Source organism: Python bivittatus, unplaced genomic scaffold, assembly GCF_059951505.1.
Source record: "Python bivittatus isolate LINGU-HERP-01145 unplaced genomic scaffold, Pbiv_v1 ctg000350_np1212, whole genome shotgun sequence".
Taxonomy (NCBI): domain Eukaryota; kingdom Metazoa; phylum Chordata; class Lepidosauria; order Squamata; family Pythonidae; genus Python; species Python bivittatus.
In genome coordinates, this window is record NW_028277074.1 from 28,282,201 (window position 1) to 28,295,969 (window position 13,769).

Below are 13,769 nucleotides of genomic sequence, written 5' to 3' on the forward strand. Positions count from 1 at the left end.
AATCCATTTGTACATGAGGATAAAACAAAAATATTACTGTATATGCTTGAAAATTTGGAGAAAAAGAGCAACTCTTTTCTCTTGCTCTTAAGCATATAAAATCCCCAGTTTTTGAATTCTGTATATTTGTAAGGTGATTTTCAATTTAAAATTCATCAGTGATTCTTAAAATGGGAAGTTGATGTTTGGTGCATGTGAAATTTTTAATTAAAAAAAAAAACCTAGGTCACTGTGGATGCAGAATGGTCTTATTTAACAAATAATATAAGTCAGTATAATCCCATACATGCTATTTAGTTACATAATTAGCAAATATTTGATTTTTAAATAAACAAGATCATTCTAGGATTTTGTCTTAACGCAGCCAAAACATCATTCAAACCCCTGACTTAAAGATTTTTACTTACAAAGGGACACATAAACCATCCAGAATTGTATATGCTGGTGAAGCTCAAGGTCTGTAGAAATACAATAATTCTATATTCAGAATCCAGAACAACCAAACTGGATAAAAGATGCTTCACTGGCATGGTATATTATTGAGACTGTAGATGAAAGAAATGAAAGGAAGGATTTCAAGGGATTAGAGAAAGAGTCCAGAGAATAATATTTATTTACATTTATTATATCACACTTATTAAACTGTAGCTCCTCTCCAAAAATGTGAAACTCTATAGCAGGTAAAGGAGAATTATTTTCCAGCATTCACTTACTTTGGGCTGATTCAGCAAGGAAAGTACAGAATTTGGGAACCTACATTTCCTGTTTTTTGAGATATTTTGATATTTATCAGTTTAAAAAATAGAGTTAAGGTTTGTGCAACCCAATAAACTCAGATTTATTTCTGAATTTATGTTGTACATTTTTCTAAGATCGTGGTGTAGCCTCTTTAAAAAGTTGCCTTTCAAATACTATAGATTTTTTAAAGAATTTTTTTTGAGAAATATATTCTGAATATATCAAGGTGAATGTTTAGAATTTTAATTCTATCTATATTAGGTGAGCTGCAGCAAACATTTTAAAAATATGTGATTTTTTTTTAAAGCTGCTTAATTAACAATGTTTGCAAAAAGAGTCCAGTTTTTATTAAATACTCTGGTTTAGTAATTTAACTGAAAATTCATTGGGAATGTCTTTAAATTTTTCATCTTTGCTTTTTGAATGAAGCAGTTTTTAGTAACAGTGACAGTAAGAGCTCCTGTTGTATGATCTTGCTATCTTTCTGTCAGCTGCATATTAACGGCACAAAATTAATAATTGTTAAAAGGGGTTTTTGTCATTTCATACATCTAATGAAATGGCAGTTCTGTTTCTGAACTAAACACTTGTCCATTTTGATGGACATACTATTTGCACAGTTGTGGAATTCTGAAGGTAATAATTAGACAAATTTCAGCAGTATAGTATTAGGGCAAAAATTTTATATCCTCTCTTGCTATGGATTCTCAGAAAATATTCAAAGTATCATTAAGTATTCTATCCAGATGATATCTTGATGTCTATAGAACAAATCTATCTTGAGTGCTTTACTGACACTTGCAGAAATGACATTTTGCTTTTGTAAACTTTCTAAAAGCAAAGTGCATTACCCCATCTCTAATGGGTCCGCAAAGTTAATAGCTTTAGTGACATATAATTAGATTATTCTCTAAATTCATGTGTGCATGTTTGGTGCAGCTGAATGAGATGAACTCTGTAATCACACATGACATTTAAGGGAAAGCATGAGAATATTGTTGAAAAAAATGATAATTTCATTTCTTGAATTGTGTCATTGTGGTTTCTCATTTTATTTGCATCATGTTCTGATTATATTAACAAACTCCCAAAATATGTAGCAATGATATGAATCCCACAACCTAGTCAGAAAAGCAAGCTTTAGATAGATAGATAGATAGATAGATAGATAGATAGATAGATAGATAGATAGATAGATAGACAGACAGACAGACAGACAGACAGACAGACAGACAGACAGACAGACAGACACTATTATATAATATTCAACTTTTTAAGAATGTGAGAATTGACTTGCATCCTGCTATATTTCCAGAATTTTGTTTACAGTGTCCTACCTGTTATGAGGCCAATCTCTCATTCCAGCAGGCCAACGCAGTGCTTATAAATACCAAGCCAATAAGCAACTTGAAAATGCTGTTGTATTAATCAAAATGACAAATATTCAAATTATTCAAATTATTATTGTTGGTCGCACAGCCAGCCAGATGCTTACATTGGATTTGGCATTTTTATCCACCTATCGAGTCCTTCCCAAGAACCTAGGATAGACAGATGTTGTTGTTTAATAATATTAAAGGTATTGTCGCAGGATGTAAGCTGTTCCAAGTAAAGCTGTCTTTTGCAATTGACTGGTGGTGATTTTGTCAATGCTGATGGTGGTGCTCCAGATGTTTTGGGATTGTACCCAAGGTGCCTCTTACTATTGGTATTATCCTTGCTTTCTTTTGCCACAGTTGTTCTATTTCTATTCGCAGGTCTTTGTATCTTGTGATTTTCTCCTGTTCTTTCTCTTCTGTTCTGCTGTCTCCAGGTATTGCAATGTCCACTATCCAGACTATTTTGTCTTTCTTATCAACATTGTTAAGTCTGGGGTGTTATGTGGCAGGTGCTCGTCTGTTTGAATCCTAAAGTTCCAGAGCACTTTAGCTTCTTCATTTTCTATTACTTTGTTTTGTGGTCCCACCAGTTCTTGCTTGTAAATGGCATTTCCTGCAGATATTCCAATGCACCATTGTTGCTACTTTGTCATGCCGTTGTTTGTAGTCAGTCTGTGCAATCTTCTTGCAGCAGCTAATTAGGAGGTCCACTGTTTCCTCAGCATCTTGTTGAGGGGGCATTTGCTGTCTGTTGCTGTCTTCTCAATTCTGGCTTTGTATGCATTTGTTCTTAAGGCTTGGTCTTCTGCAGCCAGCATTAGCCCCTCTGTCTCTTTCTTCAACTTTCCTGCTCTTAGCCATTGCCAGGTCTTTTGTTACCTGCTTTGCCTGCTAGTTTTTTTGTACACTGGCCATGTAATACTTTGCCTTGCCATGTCTGTTTTCTATTCTTCATTGTAGGCCAGTTTGGTTTCTTCAGTATTCAGTAAGCCTTCATGGTAGTTTCAATGCATCTTCTTCACTGTCCTTCAGATATTCTTCTAATGCCCTTTTTTCTTGTTCAGCTGTCTAATGTACTTGCAACAATTTTAGTCCCTTGCAGTTTTCCAAAATCATCTTGTCAATTAGGAGCTGATCTTTTGTCTCTCTGCTGTTTGAGTGGTTTCCTTTCTGCTCAGATGGAAAGAGCTTGTTTTCAATCAGATGCTGTTGGACTGCATCAGCTACCACATCAGTTAGCAATCTGAAAGTTGTTGGTAAGCAGGTAATTGGTCTGTAGTTGTCTGGTGCTGCCCCTTTTGTTGGGTCTTTCATTATCAGGTAGGCTTTGCCAGATGTTAACCAATCTTAAATGTTACCTCCTTGCAGTATGCTATTAAACTGCTTGGCAATGAGTAGGTGCAGACCAATCAGATGTTTCAATCAAAAACCATGTAGTAGATCTTCACTTAGTCCTAACCAATTCTTGATCTTCCTTGCCCTTTTCTCCACCATCTCTGCTGTTATTACTTATTATTATTGGTTCTTTCATTTCAGCTTCTTTTTTATTCTTATCTACCTCCTTTATCCAAGTTGCATTCTTGTATGTCCCATAGCTGCACCCAGAACTGCACTGTTTCTTCTTTGTCAGGTGTTGACTGGTTCATTGCAGTCTCTCCATTGATGGATTGGTAGAAACATTTCTGATTCAACAGAAATTGGAGATCCTGCCTATGGTAATATTTTGGGCTATGGCTGTTATTTGCTGCTTTATTATTTCCAGTGCTTCCTTGATCTTCCTTGTTTCTAGGTGATATTTCTTTTTTTTTTTTTTAATATTTTTTTATTTTTACAACAAACACAAAACATACATGAACAAACAAAAACATAGAAAGGCATAAAAAAAGCATCTTCCATTTTATACCATGTGTCAACCAGTTACCAACTCGTTGGTGCCCCTTTCATAATCTTAAATTCTCATATCATCTATTCAAAATATACTTGTATACTTATCAATTAACAATTATTAATCATTCATAGCTAATCTATAGAATCATTTTTTACAAGAAATTTTAACTTTCAATAGGATTAGTAATACATTTTCATCTATCGATTATATGTGTATATATATAATAATTAATATCAAATTTCTATTATAAAATTTCCTAATCCATTACATTACTATATTTTCTCAGTGTCATATAAAATTACTTATCTTCTTACTCTAATTTCAAATCTCAGTTTAACTCATCTCTGCACATTCCATAATTTTCAATAACTTCCTCCTGCATAAGTACTTTTTAATTTTTCCAATTCTTAAAAGTTACAGTTCTAACCAGTATCAGTTACAATATCAGTTACAGTTCTAACCGGGTTACAGTTCTAACCAGATTCTTCACTACATGTTTCAACAAAAATGTCTCTAGTTTAAAATCTATATGTTACTATATTCAACCATGTATAAATTTTAGTCTAATCTCTTGAAACATTTACAATCAAATACAATTTTTAACTATGTATCTCAGATTAATACTTTATTCCAGCGCTTGCATAATTTTGAGTTCACCCTTTTCATTCAATATCCCAAAATATCTAGCTGTTTATTCCTTTTTCTATATTATTGGATAAGAGAAAGCAATAATAAATGTCCTTTCAAACATTCTGCTTTTGAAGCTTCTGTCAGTTCCATCATTGTTGTATTCCCCTCATTTTTTCTTTAAACATCTGAAGTAGTTTCTTTAAACATCTGAAGTAGTAGAGGGCGGAGCTGGCGTCGCGGCGATACGGCGGGCGATCCTGGGCTCCCAGGACCGCAGCCGATATCTCCTCCCCTGGACGGTCCCGATGGACCTAAGCCGTCCCGTAGAGATGGCGATCGCAAAGGGCGCGTCCCGCGGATCTCAGGGACGCCGCAAGTCCCAGATTGATCCCAGGAGAAGCTCTTGAAGCCGGCGGAGGAGAGGCAGCGAAAATGGCTGCGAAAGCCGGGACAGCTCCAAAGGAAGAAGGAAGAGAGGGGTGTCAACTGGGTGAGATGGACTTTTACTATTCAACTATTCTTAGAGAACACCTTAAGTAACTTAAAGAGATTTTTAAAAGTGAAGAAAAGTGGATTAAGCGGCGAGATTGAGCCTTATAAAAAAAGGGGGGGAAATTTTTTTTCTTTTCAACTTTCCCTTTTTAGTGGAATTGGCAAGATGTTTTTCTCTTAAAAAAATATATTTTTAACTGGATTGGCTTTTTCTTTTTAATACTCAATAACTCTTTATCTTAAGCCTTTTTTTTTGACTAAGATTTCTTTATCGTTATAAGAAATTTATACTTTATGATTTTGAAATGGGGAAAGTGGAGTTAAGAGAAAGTAAATGAAAGAAAGTTGCACTGCCATCCAGAGGCTCGACATAGTGCTTTTTTTCTTCTATTGTGACGCATGCTCAAGGACCCTGTGCTTTCTAAAAAGATAGTGGGATGTGCATGTTTATACAGGTGCCATCCGTAACTATAAACAAGAAAGCGGAGTTGAAAGCGATTTTGAAAATATCAAGATGGAAAGTTTGAGCTAGTCACAAGAGCCCTGATTAGTGGCAGTAGCTCTTCTTTCTGCTAGAAGCTCTGCTTTGCTCTCCATTCCCCCCTCAGTTGGATTTTTTTTAAAGAGACTTAGTCTTTTCCCTCCTCTTCTTTTTTTTTTCTCCTCTTGCTTTTTTTTTCTTATTTTTGGCAAGAACAAAGATAAAGAATCCTTTGACTCAATAAAGGTTTATCAAGATAATAAATTATACGAGAAACACAATGCAGAAAAAGATCTTTAAACTATTGAGGATGACTATAAAAAACTGGAAGAAGAGCTGCAGAAATTCCCGCAAAAAAAAAAGAAAAAAAGATATTAAAGCTAAAATGGACTTAATTAAACATAAAACGGGATCAATGGAAAAGGAAGAAATAGTACAAGAAATCAGAAACATTAAACAGAATTATTGTGAGGCCTATAAACTGAGAATTAAAAGGGTTAATCAACTGATAAATGAAGAGGGACAGACTTGTTCTTGGCACTGAGGGTGAGAAAAAGATTATACAAGATTATAATGGAAAATCGTACTAAGAGAATGCACAAAAAGAAGAAGTAGGTGATATTTCTTGATTAGGTATTCTTTAGTCTTTTGGTTCTTCAGCTTCTTTCCTTTCATCTGTTCTAGCTTGCTTGCCTCTGATCTTAGCATGCTGATCTTATTTTCCAACCTGATCTTCCCTTTTGGTGGTTCACTGTTTGGCTTTTCTTCTTGTTTGTTGATTCTGCATCCAAGCTATTCAGTTATAACTGCAGCCGTGCTGTACATTAGTTTGTTTGTTTCTTGCAGTGAGCTGGTGCTATTATCATTATCATTATGCCACCTGACTCTCAATGACTTTAGACAGCTCACAACAATCAAACAAAGAAATTACAATAAAACCAATAAAAGATAAAAGGTTAGGATTAAAAATATGATGTTTCCTGAGCCTTTATAGCCACAGTATTCCACATTCATCTAGTATTGGCATGTTCCCAAACCTCCTTTTAAAACTGCATATATATTGGCATTGGTGGTCTAAACCTTATCCTGTATGGTTTTGAACTGGTGCATTTTAAATGATACACAGTTTTATTCAGGATTTCTACCTATTTTATATTCCCTATCTGTAAGTGCAGAATAGTATAATGGCCATTGATAACTGGTAGTTATGAATATAAATGAGATGTAGTAAAATGATATTGGCCCTGAACTATAGACATATGGTGTGTTTTAAATCAAAGAGAACTTAGATGTTCCATTTATATACTCCCTCCCTGGCTACTTCAGGAATCAAAGAATCCCATATATATTCAGCTGTACAATAAAACTCATAATTCTAAAAGAAATCAAATATTAAGAAGACTATTTCAGTTCTGCGTAATTCCCCTGGAACCTTACACACATAGCAACCAAAGTATAACTATGTAAGTGTAGGGTTATTATTATTAAGCCCAAGAAGAAGTAAGCTATTTCACATTTCTGCTGTAGGTTCTATACATATATCCTTTAACTGGCAGTAGTTTGTAAGAGTGCGCACAATCTGAGAAAGCACCTTTCTGCTATTCATGAAAGCAGCCTATTTTTTTTTTCAGATCAGATAGATGAATGTATGCATGCATGCATGCATGCATACATACATACATACATACATACATACACATATTAAGGAAACAACTGATTGAAGTTAATGCAATCCTTAAAACAGCTGGCTGCTTTCATAAATAGCAGAGAAGTGCTGTGGTTGTGTGAAATCTGCAGTACTTTTTTCAAATCATTACAAAAATGTTCACAGACCTAGTATTTTATGCCTAGCATACATAAACCCTGTTTCTAAGGAACCATTAATTTTTTAAAAACTGTATAGAAGATAAGATATCACTAATATAATATCAAGTCATAAGGTTGGGGAAAAATATGTCCTGAATTAATGAGTTGTGTACTTGTGAATATTTACCCATGTCAGAAAAATATAAAATAAGAAGTGAAGCTGTAGTAGCACAACGTTCTCTGCACAGACAGCAGAGAGGGAGTTGAAACAGCAGATGTCAGTTGGGATGAATCACGAGTCAAGGACAACAAAGGAAAAATAAAAATGGTGCAAGCTGCTAAAATATGCATATGTGAAATAAGACAGGAAAAATTGACATACTGATGGGACAAAGAACAGAAGAGCAAAAGAATCCATATGCAGCCTAGGCACTTAAGTCAAAAAGCAGGTTCTGAATCAAAGTGAGATGATTAAACAGCAAACTCTTCAGCCAGCAGATTAACAGGTCTGGTGATCTACAAATGCACAGCCCGTGGCCATGGTTTTGTAAGTGCAGTCATTTAAACAGCTATAGAACAGCCACAGATTGGCAGTAAATAGTAAATATTCTCCACTGGTGCAGAATCAGCAGTAACAATATCTGGTTAATACTTGGAGGGAAGACCACCAGAACATCACAGCACTGTGTAATAGGCTAAGAAGAAAAAGAAATCCCAGGGCAAGATAATAGCAAACCACTTCTGTATTGCTGCTAAGAAACAACCTGAATGTGTCTGTGAAGTCACCAGGACTCAATCTTCACCCAAAAAGTTTACCTTAATAGCATAGGAAGGAGATCAATTATTCATCATTAGGAAGGAGTTTGAAATGGCTTATTTCAAATGACTTCCTTACATCTCATCAATCTATTTCTATATAAAACAGAATGATTAGAGTGCCACTGAACCAATATATACAAGCTATATTTCTTTCCCAATAAGTAATTACAGTGGCCCAATAAGATGAAACAAGCAGTCATGATAATGAGATGCACAGAGCCCTAGGTATATGTCCCCTTATTTTTTCTCCTCTTGCATAGTTCAAGGAAAGTGTAAAAATTGCCTTTTCCCCCTTCACATTCTCCCAGATTGGATGCTGTATGGTTTGCTGAAATGCTCATTTTTTTCAAAGCAAAATCAACCTGTGGCTTCTCATTCTGGACTGCTACTAATTAGAGTACAGCAGTGCCTTTTTTGAAGTGAGTGGTGTGCAAGAATTTGTATAAAGCTGCAAATGATTTTTCATCCCAGCAGAATTGGGACAGTATTTTGCACAAATTCAAAAACTGCTGATAGTAAGGGATCAGAGGAAGATATTTTCAGTTACAATGCTGCCAGAGGGACCTGTCCTTGCATTTCTTTTATATTTCCTGTTAAATAAAATTTAGCTGCAAGAAGGAATGATTTTCTGTGAGCTGGGGGAAAGGATAATGTGATGTTGATACTAGCTGAGTTCCTTGCCATGAGTAATGAATTATGCAGTTGTGTGTAACGTGCCAAAAAAAAAAAAAAAAAATGAGGAAGGGTTCTGTGTGCAGGTTAAGAGGAAACTACAAGTTCTTATCAGTCAGTTTCCAGTATTTCAGTCAAATGTTTTGCTCCTTGGCACGTTGAGCAGTACATTAAACTGTTCCCTAAATGGCTTATTTATGTTAGAGACTCAATAACTGATACAATATATTATGATCCCACCAAATGTATGGATAAAATGCAGTGAAAAAAATGAACAGTAAATATTTACATAATGCACATTTCTTCTTTTACACTTTATTACATAACTTTTTAAAATATCATTATTTGGTTGCATTTAAATGTTATATTCTGTGGAATGATATAAGCTTACATATATTTTGAGAGCCAGTTTGGTGTAAGGTGCTGGAGTAGAAACTGGGACACCTAGTCCTGCTTTAGGCAGAAAGCCAGCTGGGTGACCTTGGGCCAGTCATTCTCTCTCAGCCATAAGAAGGCGGCAATGGCAAACCACTTATGAAAAATATTGCCAAGAAAACTGCAGGAACTAATCCAGGCAGTTGCCAGGAGTCAATATTGACTTGAAGACATACACATACACACAAAAGACATATACTTCACAGACTCTTATATGAAAATAGAAGGGAAGGTTGAATTAGCTCTGCAAAGAACTGCATTCAACATCCTAGAATTCAAGAATTAATAATCTTTTAAAGAATGTATTTTGTTCTACCCTTTGCCTTAAGGTTGGACCGTTGCAGATTCTCTACGTGCAAATGCCAGCATTCCTAGGAATTCAAGATTGCAGAACTTCTTCCAGCTCCTTATCACCAGCTTATTTCCTGACTTACTCTCAGATCTAATAATTAAAATTAATGTGACTAAAGCAGCCACAGCAGCCAAGGCTCACTTGAGAACTTGAAAAATGATGACCTTCTTTAATGAATAGCAGATAGGTGCTGGCTTGCACTAAGGTGGATCAAAAGCCCTTTTTCCAAATTGTTTTCAAAGCATACACAGCCCTACTGCTTATCCATCTGACACAGAACACATAAAATATTCAGTGTGGCCCTCCAAAGATGTAAGGAAGGAAAAAGGAGGATAAACACTTGTTTTATTGACTAAAGTTTGTACAACTGATGTGTTTGAGAATTCTGAGATCAAATGCTTTGCCCAAGATTGAAGATTGGGGATTTGGAAATTTACCTCATTACCCAGAATACAGTGTGACAGCACTCAGGCCTTTTCAACTAGTGTTGAGAACACGTTCTTTCTCAGTTTTGTTAGATTCTTCAGAATTAAACACTTTCCTCAAGTATCTTAGACATTTTTGAGAGATAATTATATTTTAATGTCTCTGTGTACTGTGAAACTCTGAGACTGTTTATTCTATAATTTGTTGGCTCTATCCCATCAACCTCAGTAGGCACCAAGAACAGCTGTTCTACTTTATGTCAGCTTCAAGTCAATAGTTAAAGCTGGGTTTTAAAATGGTAATGCCTTAAAATGATAGTTTATATGGGATCAAATGCTATATTTAAAAACAAAGCTATGAGATTTTTATTTAATGGATAATGAAAATCCAGTATTAGTGAAGCCTTGTGGGTGGATGGGAAATGAAATATCACTGAAGCAACAGAAATAAGAAAATGCAAATGCTTATTCTTATAGAATTAATGAATTGCATTCAGAAAAGGGCATGACATTGTGGGATTATCCTAATAGCAGTGTAGCTTGGTTTAATTATGGTTTAAAAGCTATTTATTTCCATGAACAACAGGAAAAAGTATTTTTCAGTAGAAATAATAAAAAGTAATTTCATAAAATGAAAAGGAGAAAGTTAATCTAAATGGGAAAGGCAAGAGAGATTTGATATGTATATTCCTTAATTTATGAATTTTCTTTGATCTGAACTGTGAAATAATAATAAAGAAGGTCTGAGAGCTAAAGATTAAGGATATGCAGAGAAAAGGTCTCAAACCAACCAACTAATATCATTTGAATAATATAGACTTTATAATTTAGATTCTTTTGTCTTGATAGTGTAATATCTCTTCAACTCATTGCCACATGATATTATGAGGTTTGCTAGTATAAATGGATTTTAGGAAGTATAACTACTGACTACAATGCACGCTCAAAATATACTGAATGCAATACCTATGTGTCAATTTTATTTATTTCAATCTTATATGTATATAGTTTTCCCTCCCTCCCTCCCTCCCTTCTTTCTGAATGCCCTGATATTGTCACCACACTATTATTTTCCACATCTTCCTATAATCTTAGCCTGGTTTAGATTCTTTGATAGGTCTTGCTGTGTACATGCCAGAAAAGGTCAGATATGTTTTTTTCCCCCTTTTTCTTTATAATGTCAGTGCTTTGAATAGTGTTCTAATCAAAAGATATTTGCAAGCAGCAGTTGTATCATGCAATTAATGATGGATAAAGATCTATTTTACTGCTGTGCTGCACCACTGTGCTAAAAATTCTACTTCTAACAGGAACTAGAACTTTTAAAAAGCAGATAAGAAACTTTGCACTTGTGTTGCAATATGGAAAGCTACCCTCTGAACCAGTTTTGCAGCTAGATCTACACTGATCTGGCAGTTTAATAGTGAAAAAAATATTTAAAATATTGTCAGAAAACTACTTTTGCTGATGGAGTTTTGTCCATGCCAGCATATATAAAAAGAATGTATTAGAAAATGTGCAGCTGTCTAATGAGTTTCTTGACCATTCTTCCATAATATCTTGTGAAATGTTTGGGAATTGCTGCATGAAAACTAATTAAATTATCTTAGTTTGGGGAAATAGGCAGCACTAGGGATTATAAAGTAGGAAATGCTGACAGACACAGATAAAAGGCAGGTAGGGAATCTGGTGCAATACTATAGAGATCCTTTGTTAGAATCTTGTTGTGAAGGGTATTTTCCTAGTCCTCTGTAGAGAGTGAAAAATGCATTTGTCAAAAGCTTCACAGAAGAAGGTAATATGTGCATAAATTTACATATTTAACAGCAAATATCACTAGCACATTGGAGAGGAGAGAATTCTTTATGATCAGACTGAAGTCAAGTTGTCTGTATTTTTCTTCCTTTTGTGTTAAACTAACACAAACTAACAGCAGAGTTCCCTTGCTAAAAATCTACAAATAAAAAATGTAATTTCAATGCTATTAAATGCATCATTCAGAGAATGTTAAATTAAACAATGAACAGCAAGTCAAAATATCTGCAGTAGTTAAGATTTTAATTCATGTATATTCACTAAGTAATATTTCATTGAGAGCCAGTTTGGTGTAGTGGTTAAGGCTTCAGGCTAGAAACCCGAGAGTTCTGGTCCCACCTTAGGCACAAGCCAGATGGGTGACCTTGGGCCAGTCACTCTCTCTCAGATAGAAAGATAGAAAGATAGACAAACAGACAGAGCTAATATGACATTTTCAGGTTTATCTTTTGCAGCAGTTTGGAAGACAGTTTAGGCATTGTTTGGTCTACAATTTCAGTGATCACCAAGGAATTTATGAGATAGATGTACAAACAAGAGAAATTCTATTGATTCTAAACTCAAATTACCTTTTGTAGCTCATTGCGACTGTTTAGTTTTGTTTCTGCTCCCTTAATTCTCTATGTAAGTACGAAGTTAAATATATACAATGATAAAATTAATGCAATTTAATGTAGTACTTTTTTGTAAGTGTGCATCATTCCCCAAGTGATATTGGATAATACTGTTTATATCATCTGTCTAAATAACATAGCAAAAAGTTAAAATGTTCAATTGTTGTTGAATACAATTTTGTTCCATCATAATCTTTCCTTTCACTTACCTAGCCATGTTCATATTGCTTGCTATGAAGCCTCTGGTTATAGACGGCCATTTAGCCATGAGTGTGCTAGAAATTAAATCCAAAGCATGGCCACCTAATGGGATTTATAGCCCAAGAACATCTGGAAGGCACCAGGTTGGTGAATGCTGGTGCAACAGGACTGATTAGTTACCATTAAAAGCAAATGGTCTAAATTTGGCCTTTTTTTTTTTTTTTAAATTGCTGGATACATCATCTGGTGCAGAATAGAGAAAGGATCACCTGGTGTTCCATTTTTCATCTCTATCTTCCTTCTGTTTAGGCTGGAATACCAAAGTCTCATTGGGTCTTTCCATTGACAGTATTATTTCCAGTGGCATTGAAAAGTTCTGTGCCTTTGATGTATAGATAATGTAGATTATTTTCCTTTTATCTCTTACAGTACTTTTGTTCATGTCTTTCTATCTCTCCCTACTTTTGCTTGGTTTTTGTCATATTTTACCAGTTAACTCTTTTTTATCTTTCTGTTATTTTATGAATGAACATCAAGCTGTATTTTTTGCTAGCTAAACTGAATGATGTATGTACTGACTAGGAGTGTGCTGAGTACAAACTAAATTGGAAATTACTCATACTAATTTTCCAACATTAATATCATTATACAAATAAAGCCAGTGTTTATAAACAATATATTCACAAATATAATCAGCAATTTTCACAGAAAAAAATCCATAATGAATATGTTACAAATTGCAATAGTATTTTCAAAGATTCTTTAACGGACTCACAAGAAAAGAAATTGTAGCTAGTTTGATGGACTTGAACAGTATGCAGATTAGATGTGATATATATATATATATATATATATAAATGAAAGAAACAATACCTGCTTATGCTGCTTATTTGTAACTTATATAAATTATTTATAACGTACATATATAATTATGAATATAAAGAAAAAAGGAAAAGAATGATAAAGACAGATTGAAAAGCTTACTACTGTGCAAAAACAGAGAGTTTTCATATTAACATAAA

At 34.5% G+C, this 13,769-nt stretch overlaps 1 protein-coding gene across 18 annotated transcripts in view; it reads left to right on the forward strand.

Annotated features, from left to right (window-relative positions):
- Positions 1-13,769, forward strand: part of DMD (dystrophin) — an 886,326-nt gene that overhangs the window by 762,744 nt on the left and 109,813 nt on the right. The gene's annotated exons all lie outside the window — the stretch shown is intronic.